Raw genomic sequence first — 20,857 nt, forward strand, 5'->3', positions numbered from 1 at the left:
CTTGAGCCACCGCGCCCGGCCCTCCGTAGATTTTCTTTACATTTTATTGGTTGTTTCCTTCCTGTGCAGAATCTTTTTCGTTTGATGTAGCCCCATTTGTTTATTTCAGCTTTTGTTGCCTGTGCTTTTGGTTTCATGTCCAAGAAATAACTGTCAAGACCAATGTCATGGACCTGTTTCTCTGCTTTTTATTTTTCGAGATGGAGTTTTGATCTTGTTTCACAGGCTGGAGGGCAATGGCGCCATCTTGGCTCACTGCAATCTCCGCCTCCTGGGTTCAAGCGATTGTCCTGCCTCAGCCTCCCGAGTAGCTGGGATTACAGGCATGTTCCACCACACCCAGCTAATTTTGAATTTTTAGTAGAGACAGGGTTTCTCCATGTTGGTCAAGCTGGTCTTGAACTTCTGACCTCAGGTGATCCACCTGCCTCGCCCTCCCAAAGTACTGTGATTATAGGCATGAGCCACGGCACCCAGCCTATGTTTTTTTTTTTTCTAGGACCATTAAAGTTTCAGGTCTTACATTTAAGCCTTTCATCTATCATATTTGGATTTTCATGGGTACATAATAGGTGAACATATTTATGGAGCATATGAGATATTTTGATACAGGCATACAATGCATAATAATCAAATCGGGGTAAATGGGGTAGCTATTGCCACAAGCATTTATCATTTCTTTGTGTTGCAGACATTCTAATTATACTCTTTTAGTTGCTTTTAAATGTATAATACATTATTGTTGGCTGCAGTCGCCCTGTTGTGCTATCGAACAGTAGATCTTATTCATTCCATCTCACCAGATTTTTGCACCCATTAACCATCCTCACTTTCCTCCTGGTGGCTCCTCACTACACTCCCCAGCCTCTGGTCACCATTATTCTACTCTGTATCTCTGCGAGTCAAGTTGTTTTAATTTTTATCTCTCACAAATGGATGAGAATATGTGAGGTTTGTCTTTTTGTGGCTGGCTTATTTCACTTAACATAATGTCCTCAAGCTCCATCCATGCTGTTGCAAGTGACAGAATTTCATTCTTTTTTATGGTTGAATAGTACTCCATTGTGTATATACACCAAATTTTCTTTTTAGAATATTTTTATTATTTTTAAAAAGATAAATATGAGATGGGGGTCTCGCTATGTTGCCCAGGCTGGTCTCAAACTCCTAGGCTCAAGCAATCCTCCTGCCTGAGCCTCCCAAAGTGCTGGGATTACAGGTGCGAGCTGCTGCACCTGATCTGTACCACAAATTCTTTATCCATTCATCTGCTGATGGACACTTATGTTGCTTCCAAATCTTGGCTATTGTGAATAGTGCTGCCATAAACACAGAGTGCAGATATATTTTTAAAATACTGATTTCCTTCCTTTTGAATCTATATCTAGCTGTGGGATTGCCGGATCATATGGTAGTTTTATTTTTAGTTTTTTGATGAACCTCCAACTGTTCTCTGTGGTGGCTGTACTAATTTACATTCCCGCTGACAGTGTATGAAGATTCCCTTTTCTCCACATCCGCGCCAGCATTTGTTATTGCCTGTCTTTTAGATAAAAGCTATTTTTACTGGGGTGAGATAATATTTCATTGTAGTTTTGATTTGCATTTCTCTGATGATCAGTGATGTAGAGCACCTTTTCATGTGTCTGTTTGCCATTTGTGTGTCTTGTTTTGAGAAATGTTTATTGAGATGCTTTGTTCATTTTCAAAATTCATATTATTAGATTATTTCCTATAGAGTTGCTTGAGCTCCGTATAGATTCTTGTTATTAATTTCTTCTCAGATCGATAGTTTGCAAATGTTTTCCCATTCTGTGGGTAGTCTCTTCACTGTATTGATGGTTTCCTTTGCTGTGCAGAAGCTTTTTTTGTTGTTGTTCTGAATAGACAATGATGTCATTTATTTTATTTAAAATGTTTACTCCAAGAAATATATATATTTAAAAAATACAATTACAACACTAAACCAGGCACCTTAGACCAAATCACAACCTCCTCTTTGATTCTTCTTCACGCTAAGCTTCTTTCGAATTCCTGTTCCTGAACTGGAAGACCAGTCAGATGCCTGCAGGGTCAGCGCCAAGCACATTCCCAGCTGGGCAACTGTACCTTCCTCTTGGAGTGCACGATGCCCTTCCCCCCAACTCCATGTTTTAAAGGATTTAACCCATAAGGAAGTTCATTTTCAATCTAAGCCAAAAGGAGGTGCAGACAAGGCAGTCTTCACTTCAAAGGTCTCTTTCCTGCTCCAGTCCCTGGGTAGGGTTCTAGAATTGGCTGGCTGCCAGGTTTACATGAGGCTTCCAGACGATATAAGTCCAGCTCCGCCCAGGACAGCTCCTGCAAAGGCTGGGACCTCGGTTGCAGCATCCTCAACCCTCTTGGTGACCGTGACTCAAAGGAGAGACCTCAAGGATGCCAGGAGCTCAGGTGCCTGGGCTGCGTTCCAGGAAAGAGGCCTGTCCAGGAAATGGATCAGCCTGTTGCATGGAAGCTTGAGCCAGAGATGGTGGTTTCAGGTTATTTGGACAAACTAGGTTCCTTTAGCAAAGCTCTGAAGTGGCAGAAGCTTTTTAACTTGATGTGATCCCATTTGCCCATGTTTGCCTTGGTTGCCTGTGCTTCTGGAGTGCAAGAAGTCTTTGCCCAGACCAATGTCCTGGAGAGTTTCCCCAAGGCTTTCTTATAGTAGTTTCATAGTTTGAGGTCTGAGATTTAAGTTTTTAATCCATTTTGATTTTATTTTTGTATATATCAAGATATAGCAGTCTAGTTTCATTCTTTTTTATATGGATATCCAGTTTTCCCAGCACCATTTATTGAAGAGACTGCCTTTTCTCCAGTGTTCTTGTCACCTATGTCAAAAATGAGTTCACTGTAGATGTATGACTTTATTTCTGGGTTATCTATTCTGTTCCACTGGTTATACACCACCAATCAGATGTAACCCAAAGAACACTACCTCAACGCATTTAATAAGCAAACTCCCAAACGTCAAGGATAAAGAAAGGATCCTAAAAGCAACAAGAGAAAAGAGATAATAACATCCAAGGGAGCTCCAATACATCCGGCAGCAGGCTTCTCCATGGAAACCTTACAGGCCAGAAGAGACTGGTATGAAATGTTTAAAGTGCTGAAGGAAAAAACTCTTCTATCCAAGAATACTATATCTAGGGAAAATGTCCTTCAATTATGAAGTGAAAATAAGGACTTTCCAAGACAAATGAAGCTGAGGGATTTCATCAACACCAGACCTGTCCTACAAGAAATGGTAAGAGAGTTCTTCAATCTGAAACCAAAGGATGTTAATGAGCTATAAGAAGTCATCTGAAGGCACAAAACTCACTGGTAATAGTAAATATACAGACAAACACAGAATATTATAACACTGTAATAGTGGTGTCTAAACTACTCTTATCTTGAGTAGAAAAACTAAAAGGTGAACCAATCAGAATAACAACTACAAGTTTTCTAGACATGGACAGTTTAACAAGATATAAATACAAACAACAAAAAGTTAAAAAAAAATGAGGATGAAGTTAAAGTAGCAAGTTTGCAGTTTTCTCTTTGCTTGTTTGTTTTTGCAATCAGTGTTGTCATCAACTTAAAACACTGGGTTATTTGCAAGCTTCATGGTAACCCCAAATCAAAAACCCTACAACAGATACACAAAAGATAAAAAGCAAGAAATTAAAACATATCACCAGAGAAAATCACCTGTAATGCAAATCCCCACAATCACTGCACTCTCTCTCCCCCAAACACACAGGCTGTCTCTCTGCACCATGTGTGCACTGCCAGTGGATGGGGGAGGGGTGGTGTCAGCAATTCAAAACTGTCTTATACTCTTCAGTACCTCTTTTTTTTTAAAATATGATGTTCAAACTAGGTACTGTGATTACTCAGCTGACTTTTGGTTCTTATGAAGGTGCTTTCTCGTGTGGATGGTTGTTCAGTTTGGGTGTTCCTATGACAGTGATGATTGCTGGAAGGTTCTAATCAGCCATCTTGCTCTGCTGAAAATCAAATCCATTTTGAGTTGATATTTGCATATGGTGTAAGATAAAAATTCAATTTTATTCATTTGCATATGGATATGGTTCTCTCAACACTATTTATTGAAAAGACTATCTCTTCCTCATTGTGTAATCCTGATGCCTTTGTCAAATAGTAGTTGATGATATATACATGGGTTAACTCTATAGTCTCTATTCTGTTCCATTAACCTATATGTCTGTTTTTATGCAAAAACCATACTGTTTTGATTACTATAGCTTTGTGGTATAATTTGAAACCAGGGACTATGCTTTCTCCAACTTGCTTTATCTTACTCTAGATCACTTTAGCAATTTGGGTCTTTAGTGGCTTTCAACAAATTTTAAGATTATTTCCCCTATTTCTGTGGAGAATGCCATTAGAATTTTGAGAAGGATTGCATTGAATCTGTAGGTTGCTTTGGGTCAAACAAAAATTTTGACAGTGTTAACTCTTTCTTTCTTTCTTTTTGAGCCTCGCTCTGGAGTGCAGTGGCATGATCTTGGCTCACTGCAACTTCCACCTCCCAGGTTCAAGTGATTCTCCTGCCTCAGCCTCCCTAGAAGCTGGGATTACAGGCACTTGCCATCACGCCCAACTAATTTTTTGTATTTTTCGTAGAGACGGGGTTTCACCATCTTGGCCAGGATGGTCTGGATCTCTTGACCTTGTGATCCACCTGCCTCGGCATCCCGAAGTGCTGGGATTACAGGCATGCACCACTGTGCCCAGCCAATATTAACTATTTCAATCTATAAACATGGGATATCTTTCCCCTTTAGTGTACAGATTTTTTTTTTTACCCCCTTGGTTAAATGTATTCTTAAGTATTTCATTCTTTTTGAGGATATTATAAATGAGATGTTTTTCTTAGTTTCTTTTTCAGATAGCTTGTTGTTAGTGTATATTAATGCAACTGATTTTTATGTTCATTTTTATTCTTCAACGTTACTCATTTGTTTATTAATTTTAACATTTTTTGGTGAAGTAGATAAGATTTTCTATACATACTCAAATTATTGGCAAACAAACATAAGTTTACTTCTTCCTTTCTTATTTACATACATTTTATGTCTTGCCTAATTGCTCTTGATAGTACTTCTGGTACTATATTCAATAAGAGTAACAAGAGTGAGGGTCTTTGTCTTTTTCCTGATCTTAGAGGAAAAGCTTTTAGCTTTTCACCATTGAGTATGACATAACTGTGAGCCTGTCATATCTGACCTTTATTATATTGTGGTACATTCATTCTACACTTACTTTGTTGACAATTTTTATCATGAAAGTTGTTTAATTTTGTCAAATGCTTTGTCTGCACCTATTAAGATTACCATATAATTTTTTTTTTTTTTTTTGAGACAGAGTTTCGCTCTTGTTACCCAGGCTGGAGTGCAATGGCGTGATCTGGGCTCACCGCAACCTCTGCCTCCTGGGTTCAGGCAATTCTCCTGCCTCAGCCTCCTGAGTAGCTGGGATTACAGGCACGCACCACCATGCCCAGCTAATTTTTTTTTTTTTTTTTGTAGTTTTAGTAGAGACGGGGTTTCACCATGTTGACCAGGATGGTCTCGATCTCTTGACCTCGTGATCCACCCGCCTCGGCCTCCCAAAGTGCTGGGATTACAGGCGTGAGCCACCGCGCCTGGCCATACCATATAATTTTTATATTTCATTCAGTTAATGTGGTGTATCACACTTATTAATTTGCATACATTGCCACTGCACTCCAGCCTGGGCAACAGAGCAAAACTCTGTCTCAAAAAAAAAAAATAATTAATTAAGTTAGAAATAAAATGTGTCTCAGGAAAGTCCTCTTTGAATTTAACCTGTTTGGGTACTTTGAGTTTCATGTATCTGGATATATACATCTTTTCTCACATTTGGAAAGTTTTCAGCCATCATTTTAAAAGTAAGCTTTGGCCAGGTATGGTGGCTCACGCCTGTAATCCCAGTACTCTGGGAGGCTGAGGCAGATGGATCATGAGGTCAAGAGATCGAGACCATCCAGGCCAACATGATGAAACCCCGTCTCTACCAAAAATACAAAAATTAGCTGGGCGTGGTGGTGTGAGCCTATAGTCTGAGTTACTCAGGAGGCTAAGGCAGGAGAATCATCTGAACCTAAGAGGTGAAGGTTGCATTGAGCAGAGATCATGCCACTGCATTCTAGCCTGCTGACAGCATGAGACTCTGTCTCAAAAAAAAAAAAAAAGGCCGGGCGCGGTGGCTCAAGCCTGTAATCCCAGCACTTTGGGAGGCCGAGGCAGGTGGATCACGTGGTCAAGAGATCGAGACCATCCTGGTCAACATGGTGAAACCCCGTCTCTACCAAAAATACAAAAAATTAGCTGGGCATGGTGGTGCGTGCCTGTAATCCCAGCTACTCAGGAGGCTGAGGCAGGAGAATTGTCTGAACCCAGGAGGCGGAGGTTGCAGTGAGCCGAGATCGCGCCATTGCACTCCAGCCTGGGTAACATGAGTGAAACTCTGTCTCAAAAAAAAAAAAAAAAAGGAAAAGGTAAGCTTTCATCATTTTTCATCATTTCCTCTATCTCTTCTCCGGGGACTTCTGTGACATGTATTTTAGCTCTCTTGATGGTGTCCAATAAATTCCATACACTTTCTTTATTCTTTTTCATTCTTTTTTCTTTTTCACCTCTGCCTAGATAATTTCAAATGGCTTGTCTTCAACTTCACAGACACCTTCTTCAGCTTGAACAAGTCTATTCTTGATGTTCTGTATTGCATTTTCATTTTATTCATTGTATTCTTTAGCTTTAGAATTTCTGTTCTTTTTTATGCTTTATGTCCCTTTATTTCTTGCTTTGTTCATGTATTTTTTTCTTGATCTTTATTGAGTTGTCTATCTGTGTTCTCTTGTAGCTCAGAGAGCTTCCTTAAAACAATTATTTTGAATAATTTGTCAGTTTGTAGTTCTCCCTCTTTGGACAGTTACTAGAACCATATTAGGTTTTTTTGGTGATATCATATTTGCATGATTCTTCATGCTTTTTGTAGCCTTGTTACAAATGTCTATGCATTTAAAGGCACAAACACATCTGTTTTATAGACTGGTTTTGGCAAGTAAAGACCTCCTGGATCTTTACCCTGCTAGGGTCCTGGACTGATGGGTCTGTCTCCAGGATCACAGATGAGCTGGGCTGCAGCGAGGTAATTTAGCTGTTTACAATTCGACAGCTGGGTCTGTGGTTGGCAGGCCTGTTACCATAGATACAGACAGGCATGGTTCCTGTCAGACCCTCAGGTGGACAGGACTTCCTCTGGAATAGCAGTCCAGTGGGTCTAGAGCCATGTCCCAGAGCCACGTCTGTGTCTGTAGTCAAAGCTACAGGCAGCAGGCTGGTTATCAGGGGAACAGACAGGTGTGGCTCTCACTGGGTCCCTGCATGAGAGGAACAACCTCCAGGACTAAAGCAAACAGGGCTGGAGCTGAGTCACAGGGCTGCTTCGGGGTCCACAGCGGGGACCTAATTCAGCAGACCTCCCACTGGGGGCTCAGGTGGCTGTGTCTCCTGTCAGTTCCCTGAGTGGACAGGACTGCCTCCAGACCACAGCAGAGACTGGTACTGAGTGTCAAGGCTACTTCACGGTCCATGGCCAGGACGGACTTCAGTGTCCACAGCCAAAACTGAGGTTGTTGGTCCTGTTAATAAGAACACAAGTGAGTGTTACTTGGGCACTGGTCAGGCAGGACTGGGATCAGGCATGGGTCTGGGTCACAGGGCCACTTATGGATCCACAGTTGGGTTCCTTGCCTGCTGCCTGTTACTGGGGACATGAATGAGCATGACCTCTTCTGGTTCTCTTGGAAGGTGGGACGGGCTGCAGGACCACAGCAAAGCAGGGCTGAAGCAGAGTCCTTAGGGGGATGGGGCTGCTTTGGTCTACAGCTGGGACCGTATACAGTGAGCTAGCTAATGCAGTACAGGTTTGCCATCTCAAAGGAGCTCTTCTGGGTCTTAGACTTCTTTGGGGTTTCACAATCTCCTACCTGGATCTCAAAGTCTCACAAAGGCACTTTAATCTGTGGATGGCTGCCAGATGATTCTGTAGAGGAATGCAAGCTGGGGGGCACCTATTCCACCATCCTGCTCATGTTTGAAGAAATTCTTTTAACAATTCTTGCAAGGTCTAACAGCAACAGATTAATTTTTGTTTGTCTGAGAAGGTCCTTATTTCTTCTTAACTTAAAAAAAAAATAGACTTTCTTTTTAGAGCAGTTTTAAGTTCACAGCAAAATTAGAAGTAAGGTATAGAGATTTCCCATCTATCCTCTGCCACCACACACGCACACGGTCCCCCACTATTAACATTCCCCACAAGAATGGTACATTTGCTACAATGATGAACCTACATTCACACATCATTGTTACCCAAAATCCAGAGTTTATATTAGGACTCACTCTTATTGCTTGTTCTATGGGTTTGGACAAATGTATAATGACATGTATCCATTATTACAATGTCATGTGGAGTTTTTTCTTTCTTTTTTCTTTTTTTTTGACATGGAATATCCCTCTGTCACCCAGGCTGGAGTGCAGTGGCATGATCTCAGCTCACTGCAACCTCTGTTATCCAGGTTCAAGCGATTCTCCTGCCTTAGCCTCTCCAGTGGCTGGGATTATGGGCATGCACTACCATGCCCAGCTAATTTTTGTATTTTTAGTAGAGACAGAGTTTCACCATGTTGGCCAGGCTTGTCTTGAACTCCTGACCTCAAGTGATCTGCCTGTCTTGGCATTCCAAAGTCCTGGGATTACAGGCATGAGCCACCACGCCTGGTCTATGTAGAGTATTGTCACTGCCTTAAAAATCTGCTGTAGTCCAACTCTTCATCCCTCTATCCCTTACCCAACCCGACAACCATTCATCTTCTTATTGTCTGCATAGTTTTGCCTTTTCCAGAATATCATATAGCTGAAATCATAGAGTATGTAGCTTTTTCAGATTGGCTTCCTTTACTTAGTAACATGCATTTAAGTTTCCTCTGTCTTTTCATGACTTGGTAGCTTATTCCTTTTTAACACCAAATAATACTCCCTTGTGTGGACTTCCTCCAAGTTTGCAGTGGAAGAAGTCCCTTAGGCGTTAGACTGTCAAGACGTTTTGCAGGCCAGTTTATTTCTCCGTTCACCTATTGAGGTGCATCTCGGTCGCTTCTAAGTTTTGGAAATTATCAATAAAGCTGCTGTCAGCATCTGTATGCAGATCTGTTTGTTGACATAAATTTTCAACTTACTTGAGGGTTATTTTTAATAGGTACGCATTCTGAGTTTTACAAGATGAAAATGGTTCTGTGGATGGATGATGGTGATGGGAGCAGGACTATGTGAATGTGCTTTATGCCACTGAACTGTACATGTTTAAATGGTTAAGATGGTAAATTTTATGTGCATTTTACCACAATTCTTTTTTTCAATGAGAATACATTCCAAAATCTCCTACCTTGGTTTCTTGGTAAATTATCTTTAGTAAAGTTCCAACATTAGTAGGAATCAAAACCTTAAAATGCATATCTTTTGATCCAGCAATTCCATTTCTTGAAATGTATTCTAAAAAATCAGACATGGCAATAATACTGTAAATAGACACACATTTACCACCTAATATTTTTACATAATGAAACATGGCAAACCACTTAACTGTCCCAAAATAGGGAATTCATTAAATATTTCTTTGTACATCACCAAACAATGTAACTATTTTAAAAATTATGGCAGGCATGGTGGCTCACACCTGTAATCCCAGCACCTCGGGAGACCCAGGTGAACAGATTGCTTGAGTCTCAAAGTTCAGGACCAGCCTGGGCAACATGGTGAAACCCCATCTCTACTAAAAATACAAATTAGCCAGGCATATTGGCAGAGGCCTGTGATCCCAGCTACTCCGGAGGCTGCAATGGGAGGATCCCTTGAGCCAGGGACGTTGAGGCTACAGTGAGTCAAGATGGCGCCACTGCACTCCAGCCTGGGTGACAGAGGAGGCCATGTCTGAAAATAATGATAATAGTGATAATAATGATGTAGTTGTGTGATTTTCATGAAATTTTATTCCAGTATTTTGCTATGTTGAAAAAAGCAGATCACAAAACAGTGCACTGTGTGTGTGTGTGTGTGTGTGTGTGTGTGTGTGTGTGTGTAAGGCTTTTCAAGCGATTTATCTAGAGAATTATCTGACAAGCATCAAGATCATGTTAAAATCCTGCCCAGATGAACCTTGGGGAACCTGCATAACCTTTCACACAGAAAACCACATCTATTACTTCTTGAGTGCTGATTCTGGGCCAGGCTCTTTATACACACAGTTCATTTAATCCTTACAGCAGCCCTTCGTGGTAGGCACATTTATTATTTTTGTTTGTAGATAAGAACTCACGGAAATTGAGTGCCTGGTTCAGGCTCACAGCCAGGCAGCAGCAGGATGGGGAAGCTGGACCCAAGCTGTCTAATACCCACACCAGTGGACTGCTGCCCCATGGAACCCTCTCCACACACAGGCCTGGGTCAGGACAGTGTTGCAGGTTCAAGGAATTGGGGAGCTGATCAAGAGGAAATAATATGACCACAAAGTGACAGTAGCACACACATGCTTTATTTGGGAGATGCTTTAGGAAGGGGAGGAATCCCCTCAGGCATGAGCCTGTCAAGAGGCTTGGACAGCCAGAAGGAACACCATACTAAAAGACAGGAAGGCAAAAGAGCTCCTGGGGACAGCGTGTGAGACATGGGGGAGCTCCTGGGGACCGGGTGTGCGAGATGGGGGTTGCACTTCTAGATGATGTCACATAACAGCCCGGTAGGGAGAATCTGGGTCAGACAGCTCCCAAGGGCAGCAGGAGCTGGGGGTCCCCATAGTCTCAAAGTTCATTTTATCTATGGCTAATACATTGCGGACATGGTTTTGTGGGGTACGCAAAGCAGGTGACCCCTAAATGACTAAAAATATGCTTATCTGGGCTACACTTAAAACAGCTGCATATGTAAAATTTGAAGTTGATGAATGGATCTCAGCCTATTGTTAATGAAAACACTAGGGAACAATATACACAGGCCAACTTTGGTTTATCTAACATCTTTGACTGATGTAACAAACCAGCCAGTCAAGGGCTGCATCAATCGTGGGTCCCCGAACTGGAATATATACAGCCTTGTGGAGGAGACGGGCTGTGTCAGGGAGCATGCGGAATACCCTTCCGTTGACCAACAGAGAGTGTGGCTGCAGCTGAAGGCAAGGAATGTCCTCGCTGTGGGGCAGGGACAATATTGCTTTCAGGTGTTTTCATTTTTAAAGTGATTATATATATATGTGTGTATATATATATAAGTTGGTATATATATGGCATATATTATATATATATGTACACCATAAAATTTATCATAGTAATAATTTTTAAGTGTATAATCAGTGATGTTAATTACGTTAACAATATTGTGCTACCATCATCTCTATCCATTTCCAGAACACTTTTATCATTACAGACTGAAATTTTGTACCCATTAAACAATAACTGCCAGTTTGCCCCTTCTCCAGCCCCTGGTAACTGTGATCTAATTTTTTCTCTCTATGAATTTGTCAGTTCTAGGTACTTCATATAAATGCAGATATACAGTATTTGTCCTTTTGTGGCAGGCTTATTTCACTTAGCATATTGTTTTCAAGTTTCATCCATATTGCAGCATGTGTCAGAATTTCATTCCCTTTTATTGTTGAAAATTTCTTTTTATGTACATACCATATTTTGTTTATCTATTCATCTGCTTATCAACATTTGGGTTTTTTCCATCTTTTGGCTATCGTGAATGATGCTGCAATGAACATTGGCATACAAGTGTCTATTTGAGTAGTTGCTTTCAAATCTTTTGGGGATATATCCAGAGTGAAATCACCGGCTCATATGATAATTCTATGTTTAACTTTTTGAGGATCCACCAAACCGTTTCTTACAGCAGCTGCACCATTTCACATCCCAATCAACAATGTTGACTGGATTCAAATTTCTCCACCTCCTCATTCTCACTTGTTATTTTTTGGTTTTCTTTGTTTGTTTTTGACAATAGCCACCCTAATGAGTGTGAAGTGGTATCTCATTGTGCTTTCGATTTGCATTTTCCTAATCACTAATGATGTTGAGCACTTTTTCATGTGCTAATTGACCATCTGTATTTCTTCTTTGGGGAATTGTCTATTTAACCCCAAATTTTGATTAAATTGTTTGTTTTTTGTTGATGAGTTGTAGGAGCTCTTTATATGTTCTAGATATTAATCGTTTATCAGATAAATAATTTGCAAATTTTTCCCATTCCATAGATTGCCTTTTCACTCTTTTGATTGTGTCTTTTGATGCAGAAGTTTTTAATTTTGATGAAGGCCAATTTATCTCTTTTCTTTTGTTGCTTATCCTTTTAGTGCCATTGCCAAGAAATCATTGTCAAATCCCATGTCATGCAGCTTTTTCTCCATGGTTTCTTCTAAGAGTTTTGTGGTTTTTAGCTCTTATGCATAGATCTTTGATATAGTTTAAGTTAATGATTGCATATAATACTAGGTAAGGGTCCAACTTCATTCTTTTGCGTCTGGATATCTGTCTTTCTAGCACCATTTGTTGAAAAGACTGTCCTTTCCGCAGTTGAATGATCTTTTCACCCTAGTCAAAAATTAACTAACCATGTATGTGAGAGTTTATTTCTGGAATTCGTTTTCTATTCCTTTGGTCCCAGTGTCTGCCTCTTGCCAGTACCATATTGTTTTGAGTACTAAAGACTTGAAGTAAGCTTCAAAATTGGGAAATCTGAGTATTCCAACTTTGCTCTGCTTTTTCAAGATTGTTGTGGCTATTTGCGGTTCCTTACATTCCCATATGAATTTTAGAATGGGTTTTATTATTTCTACGAAAGAAAATGCCTTTGTATTCTGATAGGGGCTGAACTGAATCTATGTATCACTTTGGGTATATTATTATCTTAGCAATGTAAAATCTTCCACTCTATGTGTATGTATTTTTGTCTTCTTTAATTTGTTTTGGCAAAGTTTTGTAGTTTTCAGCGTACAAGTCTTTCAACTTTTAGGTTAAGTTTATTGCTAAGTATTGTATTCTTTTTTATGCCATTGTAAGTGGAATTATTTTCTTAATTTCCTTTACAGATTGTTTATTGTTAATGTATAGAAATGTAGCTGATTTACTGCATATCAATTTTTTATCTTTCAACTTTGCTAAATTCATTTATTACTTACAATAGGTTTTTTTTTCATGGAATCGTTAGAGTTTTTTTAAACATATTTTTCACTGCAAACAGAGAAAATTTTACTTCTTTCTTTACAATTTGGGTGTCTTTTATTTATGTTTCTTGCCTAATCACTCTGGTGAGAACTTCTAACACTATGTTGCATAGAAATGGCAAATGCCTGCCTCTGTGTCCTGTTTTTGATATTAGGGGAGTGTTTTCAGTATACAGTATGGTGTTAGCTGTGGGTCTTTCAGAGTCCTGGAGATGAGGATGGGAGATCTTGGATAATAATTTTAGAATTTTATCACAAGAAGATCCCAGGACTAGCATAACGCTCCACTTAACAAGTACCTATAAATACTTGCTGTGCTTATTTTCTGCTTTCCCGCCAGAGCCTCTCCTTACCCCTTTCCACCTTACTCTGTGCCCTGCAGTTCTACTAGCCTTTATGGACTTCACTGATGGATTCCTATGTCCTCTGATTTCTTATGATGTTGCCAATGGGAGGCACAGCACAAAGTTAGAGTGCAGGAGGAGAGTGAGGGTGGGTACTTATTCCCCATCCCCAGCCTCCCTCCCTGCTGAATCAACATGGGTCGACTGTGTACCTTTATGGAAGGCCTTTCATATGACTGCCGCCCCCCGCCCCCCACTGACTGCTGCTCCCTTAAGATTCTGGTAACTATTAGAAATGCCAGATATAGTATGCACCTAAAGTAAAAAAATAAAAATAAAAATAAAATAAAATAAAACAGATTCTGGTAACTATTATTTATTTTCTATTAAGGCCTAGGGATGGTAATGATGCTGTACCTCCCCTTAACCCTGTCCGTACCTTTGTAAATAATGCTTTAGGCTACATTCTGCCTAATTACCTTACGTCAGTGTTCCATCTGTTTCCTCTTGGAATCCTGACTGACAAGATACTTGCATACAAACTTCTCCAAACCACCTCCGTTCATTCATTCATTCATTTCCTCACTCGACAAATACATTTTTGATAATTAACTATATGCCAGACACAGTTCTAAGCGCTGAGGATAAAGCAGTTAACACATGAAAACTCTGTCCTCTCAGAATTTATATTTGGGCAGGGGAGAGGGACAAAGAAGTAAAATATATATACTATTATAAAGAATAAGCAAAATATTTTATCCTAGATGTGATCACTGCTGTGAAGCAAAAGAGTTGAAAGGGTGTAGGAAGCATGGCTAGAATTTTTGATAGGGTAGTCCAGGAGGGCGTCATTGAGAAAGCAGCATTTTAGCAAAGATCTGAAGGAGAGGAGAGGTCATGTCACTTGGCTATTTGGAAAAATACCAGGTAAAAGGGTCTTTTGGCAGGACCATGCCTACCCAAATCCAGAAATAGTGAGGTGGCCAATGTGGTTGGAACGAAGTAAGAAGAATGGCAGATGAAGTTGAAGTGATTGAGCCCACAAAATTGGCTAGTCTACTTATGATCTGAACATTAATAATAATGAAGATAAAGTGTTATGGGTCATGTGTCCAGGTCTCTGAAATCTCTATAGTTATCTGTACTTGATATGTTTGGCTCATTTCAACTCTGATCATCCTGTCCATAAAGAGAGCAAGAGCTCACCCAGTCAGCATTAGGTCAGCCTTGCTTCTCATTCAACTCTGATGTTGAAATCTAGTTCTGATAAATAGAGTTAGGCCTTGTCCAGTTGTGCACAAGCCCCAGCACTGCAGTCCACATCTGATAACTGGACCACTAGCTTTGGTATCACACAGAGGTCCCGATCTGATGGCCTGGGCCACTGCTTTCTGCCGTCCACTTCCCACCAGTGGACTCCATGGACCCCCTGCTACTGCCCCTGCTGGGTCCTTGCCTGTGCTGGCTCTGACCCAGTACAACTGCCTGCTTTCTGAGTTCTTGTCCGCCATCATTTGACCCATCCCATCACCAACGAGGTTTCCGGCTGTTTTTATCACTCTAAATTTTAAATTGTTTTTACTGCAAGAATTTCAGTTTTATTTGGTTGTAAAAGATAATTTTTTTGTTGTTGAGACAAAGTCCTGCTCGGTCGCCCAGACTGGAGTGCGGTGGCACAATCTCGGCTCACTGTAACCTCCGCCTCACAGGTTAAAGTGATTCTCTTGCCTCAGCCTCCCAAGTAGCTGGGATTACAGGTGCCCACCACCACATCCAGCTAATTTTTTGTATTTTTAGTAGAGACGGGGTTTCACCATGTTGGCCAGGCTGATCTTGAACTCCTGACCTCGTAATGTGCCCGCCTTGGCCCCCCCAAGTGCTGGGATTACAGGTGTGAGCCACCGCACCTGGCCTAAAACCCTATTCAGTCAGGTATCAGGCCTGTATTGATTCTCTGCTTTAATTGCACCTTCCCTACTATCCTTGTCTATTTTACTTTCTTTTTGTTTTGCTTCCTGCGGAATTTCTTTAATATTACATTCCAATCTTTATTTGATGTTTTTAGTTCAGCTGCCATAATTTTGTTTGAGGTTTTTATTCTCTCTTATATCCTAATTCCTGTTCTGTTTCATGAATGTAATGTCTTACTGTCTGATGATATTAATAAAGGATTTTAGAAGTTTTATTCTGGCTGGGTGCAGCATTAATAAAAGACTTAAAAGTTTTATTCTGGCTGGGCACAGTGGCTCATGCCTGAAATCCCATCACTTTGGGAGGCTGAGGCAGGTGGATCACTTGAACTCAAGAGTTTGAGACCAGCCTGGCCAACATGGTGAAACTTCATCTCTACTAAAAATACAAAAATTAGCTGGGCATGGTGGTAGGCACCTGTAATCCCGGCTACTTGGGAGGCTGAGGCACAAGAATCGCTTGAACCCAGGAGGCAGAGTTTACAGTGATCCAAGATCACTCCACTGCACTCCAGCCTGGGTGACAAAGTGAGACTCAGTCTCAAAATAATAATAATAATACAATGAAAGTTTTATTCTGTTCATCATTCCTGTTTCCCCTAACTTCTGTTCTTCTGGTATTTGTTCATTTGGGTCCATGTGTAGTGTAGCAGCTTTTCTTCAAATAACAGGTAATGCCTGGTGATCTAGTCCCATTCCAGAGGGAGAGACTGACAGCTCAGTAGGGCATCTGGGAGGATAGCCCAGGCTTGTCAGTTTGGGACTTCTCTATAGGACATTCAAGTGGCAAGCCAAATTAAAAAAAAAAAAAAAAATTCTTTTTGGAAGACTCCCAAAACAAGAATTCGAGAAGTTTTTTCTACAGTCTTTTGAGATTTCCCCAGTAGATAACCTCCTGCCTTTGGGTAGCCAGGAGAGTTAGGAGTAGAACAGAAGCCTGAGAGCAGAAACAATCTACAAACAGTTGAAGAAGGGCAGCAGGGATTTTGTTGCCTAGTATGCAGATTTAATTTTAACCCGCCCTCTCTTCCTCCCTTCTTCCTGTCAACTGAAAATAATCAAAAGGCTCAGGCTCCACTTAAAGGAGTTTATTCAAGCGCAAGTGTGAGGGTAGCAGACACCAAAAGATGGTGAGCCTCACTTCTTGGTGTGGGGAAAGGTGAAGATCATTCACATAAGCAAAAAACAGGGGTGCTGAACAAAACTATATTTTCCTTTCTTTCTTTTTTTTGGAGACACATTCTTGCTCTGTTGCCCAGGCCGGAGGGCAGTGGCATGATTTTGGCTCACTGCAACCTCCACCTCCCAGATTCAAGGGATTCTCAAGCCTCAGCCACCTGAGTAGCTGGGATAACACACATGCGTCACCACACCCGCCTGGCTAATTTTTTGTATTGTTAGTAGAGATGGAGTTTTGCCCTGTTGGCCAGGCTGGTCTTGAACTTCTGGTCTCAAGTGATCTGCCCGCCTTTGCCTCCCAAAGTGCTGGGATTGCAGGTATAAGCCACTGTGTCCAGCCAGAATTACAACATATTTTAATATAAGATAACACACGGGCCGGGTGCGGTGGCTTACGCCTGTAATCTCTTCACAACCGAAGTAAAACAGAAATGTTCGCATTTTTCTTTAAACACTCTCTTGAGTTAGCAATTTAATTTAAAATGTAAGTGAAAATCCATTCTCAAATCAATGCTAGCCATTTAATTTTGCTGACTTCTTGTGTTTCAGATTTGAAAATTAATGATCTCTTAGTAAAATCTTAAATGTTGATTTTCTTTTATGACCTGTGAAAGATGACACTTTCAGCAAAGTCTTAAGCATGCTAATAAAAATTCACTTTATTACTATTTTTTGTTGGATTTCATTGACCTATTTTGGGGTTAATCTTTTGGCCCTCACACATGCAGAATTCCTTCGAGTTCAATGGGTGTTATGTGCATGGAAGAACTTGAGAACTGGGCCTTTGGTTTATTTCTGAAATACTCGCTTGAATTGCCTCTGCTTAGTTTTCAAAAGGTGGCTTCCCGGATCTCTATTCATTTGTGCACTGTGCCCTCTCTTTCTCTTTGTAAATTTGGACAATTCATACCCCTACCCTCTCTTTGGTGTACAGAAGTTCTGGTCTATGAAGCACTGTTGCTTAGCAACAGGTTAACTGGCTCTTTCCCACTATGGTGGACTACAAAAACGCCGATCAGGACCTCCACAAACTTTTATTTATCGAGAAATACAGATGCAGTTTCTTATGCTGCATTACTGATGGGCCATATGGTGTCAACTCTATCTTTAAACTGCAGCAAGATAGAAATGTATGTTTCAAAATCAAATTTTTAAAAATTCACATTGGTATATTTGTTTGGCTTGGTTTTAAAATAATCCATTTATGGAAAAAAAGAGTGCTTTTAAAGACATATAGTACACATTCCCCCTGAATTAATTAATTAATTAACTAGTTTGAGACAAGAGTCTCACTCTGTCGCCCAGGCAAGAGTGCAGTGGTGTGATCTGGGGTCACTGCAACCTCTGCCTCCTTGGCTCAGGCCATCCTCCCACCTCAGCCTCTCAAGTAGCTGGGACCACAGATGCATGCCACCATGCCTGGGCAACTTCTTTTGTGTTTTTGGTAGAGACAGGGTTTCACCACGTTGCCCAGGCTCCTCTGGAATTCCTGAGCTGAAGCGGTCCACCTGTGTCGGCCACCCAAAGTGCTGGGATTACAGGCGTGAGCCACCTGCGCTTGGCCTCCCCCTGAATTTAAACAAGCAAACAAACAAAAACCAACCAACCAAACAAACAAAAAACCAGACACGCGTTTAAGCTGATGACAAAAATTTTTCCAAAATATCTTCTCCTACTAAAGTTTCCTTCAGATACATAGTGTTTGGAATAGAAGGAGGGTGGTAACAAAAAAAATCTTCCTATATCTTACATCAAGTTTAAACAGTGGGAGCCAATTTGGGATTCACAAATGCAGTACTATGACAGTTGGAGAAATCAAAACCTTTTAGAAAGCACCTCTAGGGAGTTCTAAGGTTATATTCCGTTGAACTGGGAAACAAATAAAGCTAAGGTAAAGTCTGGTAGTTTCTCATTCAGTAATAAAGATCCACAACGTGCAGATTCTTCACCTGCCAAGCAAACAGTTCTAAAAACCTCTTGGTAGGGAAGGAGATAAAAAATTATATTTAAGAACACCTGATTACCTACAAACAAAAATGAAAAACAACCCCTCAAGTTTAACTTTTATAAATTTGTTTAAGTTGCGGGACTTCTTGTACCGGCCAAGATGGAGTAGGCATAGAGCAGTTTAGTTTTCCCACGCATCAAAACTAAAGCTAATAATTCTTTTTTTTTTTTTTAAGATGGAGTCTTGTAGTGCAGGAGTGCAGTAGTGCAATCTCAGCTTGCTGCAACCTCCGCCTCCTGGATTTAAGTGATTCTCCTGACTCAGCCTCCTGAGTAGCTGGGATTACAGGCATGCACCACCACACCCGACTAATTTTTGTATCTTTAGTAGAGATGGGGTTTTCCCATGTTGGCCAGGCTGGTGTTGAACCCCTGACCTCAGGTGATCCACCCACCTCAGCCTCCCAAAAAAATCTAAGAATTCTAAACAAAACTAAATGCCAACTCACTGAGGTCTCTGGAAAGTAAATAATGGCAGGCGAATTGGAAGAAGGAGGGTAACAATACTTGAGGAAGCCACAAAACAGGCATGCATTTCCCAGTTTTCTGTACTCCTACCCCTTTCCGTTTTTTTTTTTGTCTGTTTGTTTGTTTTGTATTTTTTAGACAGAGTCTCTCTCTGTCACCCAGGCTGGAGTGCAGTGGCACAATTTTGGCTCACTGCAACCTCCGCCTCCTGGGTTCAAGCAATTCTCCTGCCTCGGCCTCCCAAGTAGCTGGGATTACAGGTGCCTGCCACCACACCTGGCTAATTTTGTATTTTTAGTAGAGACTGGGTTTTACCACGTTGGCCAGGCTGGTCTCGAAGTCTTTCTTTCTTTTTTTTTTTTTTTTTTTGAGACAGAGTCTTGCTCTGTCGCCCAGACTGGAGTGCAATGGCATGATCTTGGCTCACTGCAAGCACTACCTCTCTGGTTTAGGCAATGCTGCTGCCTCAGGCTCCCAAGTAGCTGGGATTACAGGCACTGCCACCATGCCCAGCTAATTTTTTTGGTATTTTTTAGTAGAGATGAGGTTTCACCGTGTTAGCCAGGATGGTCTCGAACTCCTGACCTCCTGATCCATCCACCTCGGCCTCCCAAAGTGTTGGGATTATAGGCGTGAGCCACTGCTCCCAGCCTCTAAATCTTGACCTCAGGTGATCTACCTGCCTCAGCCTCCCAACGCGGTGGGATTACAGGCATGAGCCACCTGACCCAGCCCCTTCCAGCTTGATATAAAGGTAGCCCCCCAAGTCAAGGAACTCCCAGTTGACATGTGCAGTAAAAACTCCAAGAAAAGTTCAGTCTTTCTGGTCAGAGGACCAGGAAAAGGAGCCCCTGTGAACCAAAGAATGCAGGGGGAACTCCCCCCCTCTCTCTCTCCCTTCCTCCCTCCCTCTATCTCTCTCTTTCTTTCTCTCTCCCTTTCTTTTTCTTTCCCAGCCCTGCTGTGAGGGAGACCCCAGTCATGCTACCATAAAGAGGCAGATGGGCAGTAAAACTCCAAGAGGTTTCTGTGAGCCAAGCAGCATGTGTCGAGGAATCCTAGAGAAGAGAGAGCTAGAGGAGGGAAATCCCTAGCACTGGGTATGGGCTGGCACAAGTCCTGGGCTCAGGCCTAAGCCACACATGCACAGACAGACACAAGAAGTGAACAGTGCCTTTTAAATTTGAAATGCCACTGGGACCACCACCACAGAAGGAGAGACAGTTGGTCATCTGAAGTTAACTGGATTGGTTATCTGCTTAAAATCAATTTTCTCCAGGGGATTTTAACAAGTTGCAGACTCTCAGGACTTGATATTCAAAACATCCAGGATTCAATCCAACATTACTAGATGCTGAAGGAGCCAGGTTAGTATGACCTATCCACAAGGAAAAAGACAACCAACATATGTCATTCCAAAAGTGACTCAGATGCTAGATCATCAGACAACTTAAAACACCTTTTATAATCACGCTCTTAAGATGAAAACAAAGGGCCAGGCATGGTGGCTAATGCCTGTAATCCCAGCACTTTGGGAGACCAAGGCAGGTGGATCAC

General features: G+C 41.3%; 1 long non-coding RNA gene across 1 annotated transcript; it reads right to left on the reverse strand.

The window, feature by feature from the left end:
• Positions 1-3,246: 3,246 nt before the first annotated feature.
• Positions 3,247-19,014, reverse strand: LOC116543133. The gene is made up of 3 exons (XR_004265482.1): positions 18,291-19,014; positions 4,635-4,673; positions 3,247-3,259 (listed from the first exon to the last, which is right to left on the reverse strand). It is a non-coding gene; the product is annotated as an uncharacterized LOC116543133 (long non-coding RNA).
• Positions 19,015-20,857: the final 1,843 nt, after the last annotated feature.

This window comes from Sapajus apella, unplaced genomic scaffold (assembly GCF_009761245.1).
Source record: "Sapajus apella isolate SASKATOON/1434 unplaced genomic scaffold, GSC_monkey_1.0 scaffold182, whole genome shotgun sequence".
Taxonomy (NCBI): Eukaryota; Metazoa; Chordata; class Mammalia; order Primates; family Cebidae; genus Sapajus; species Sapajus apella.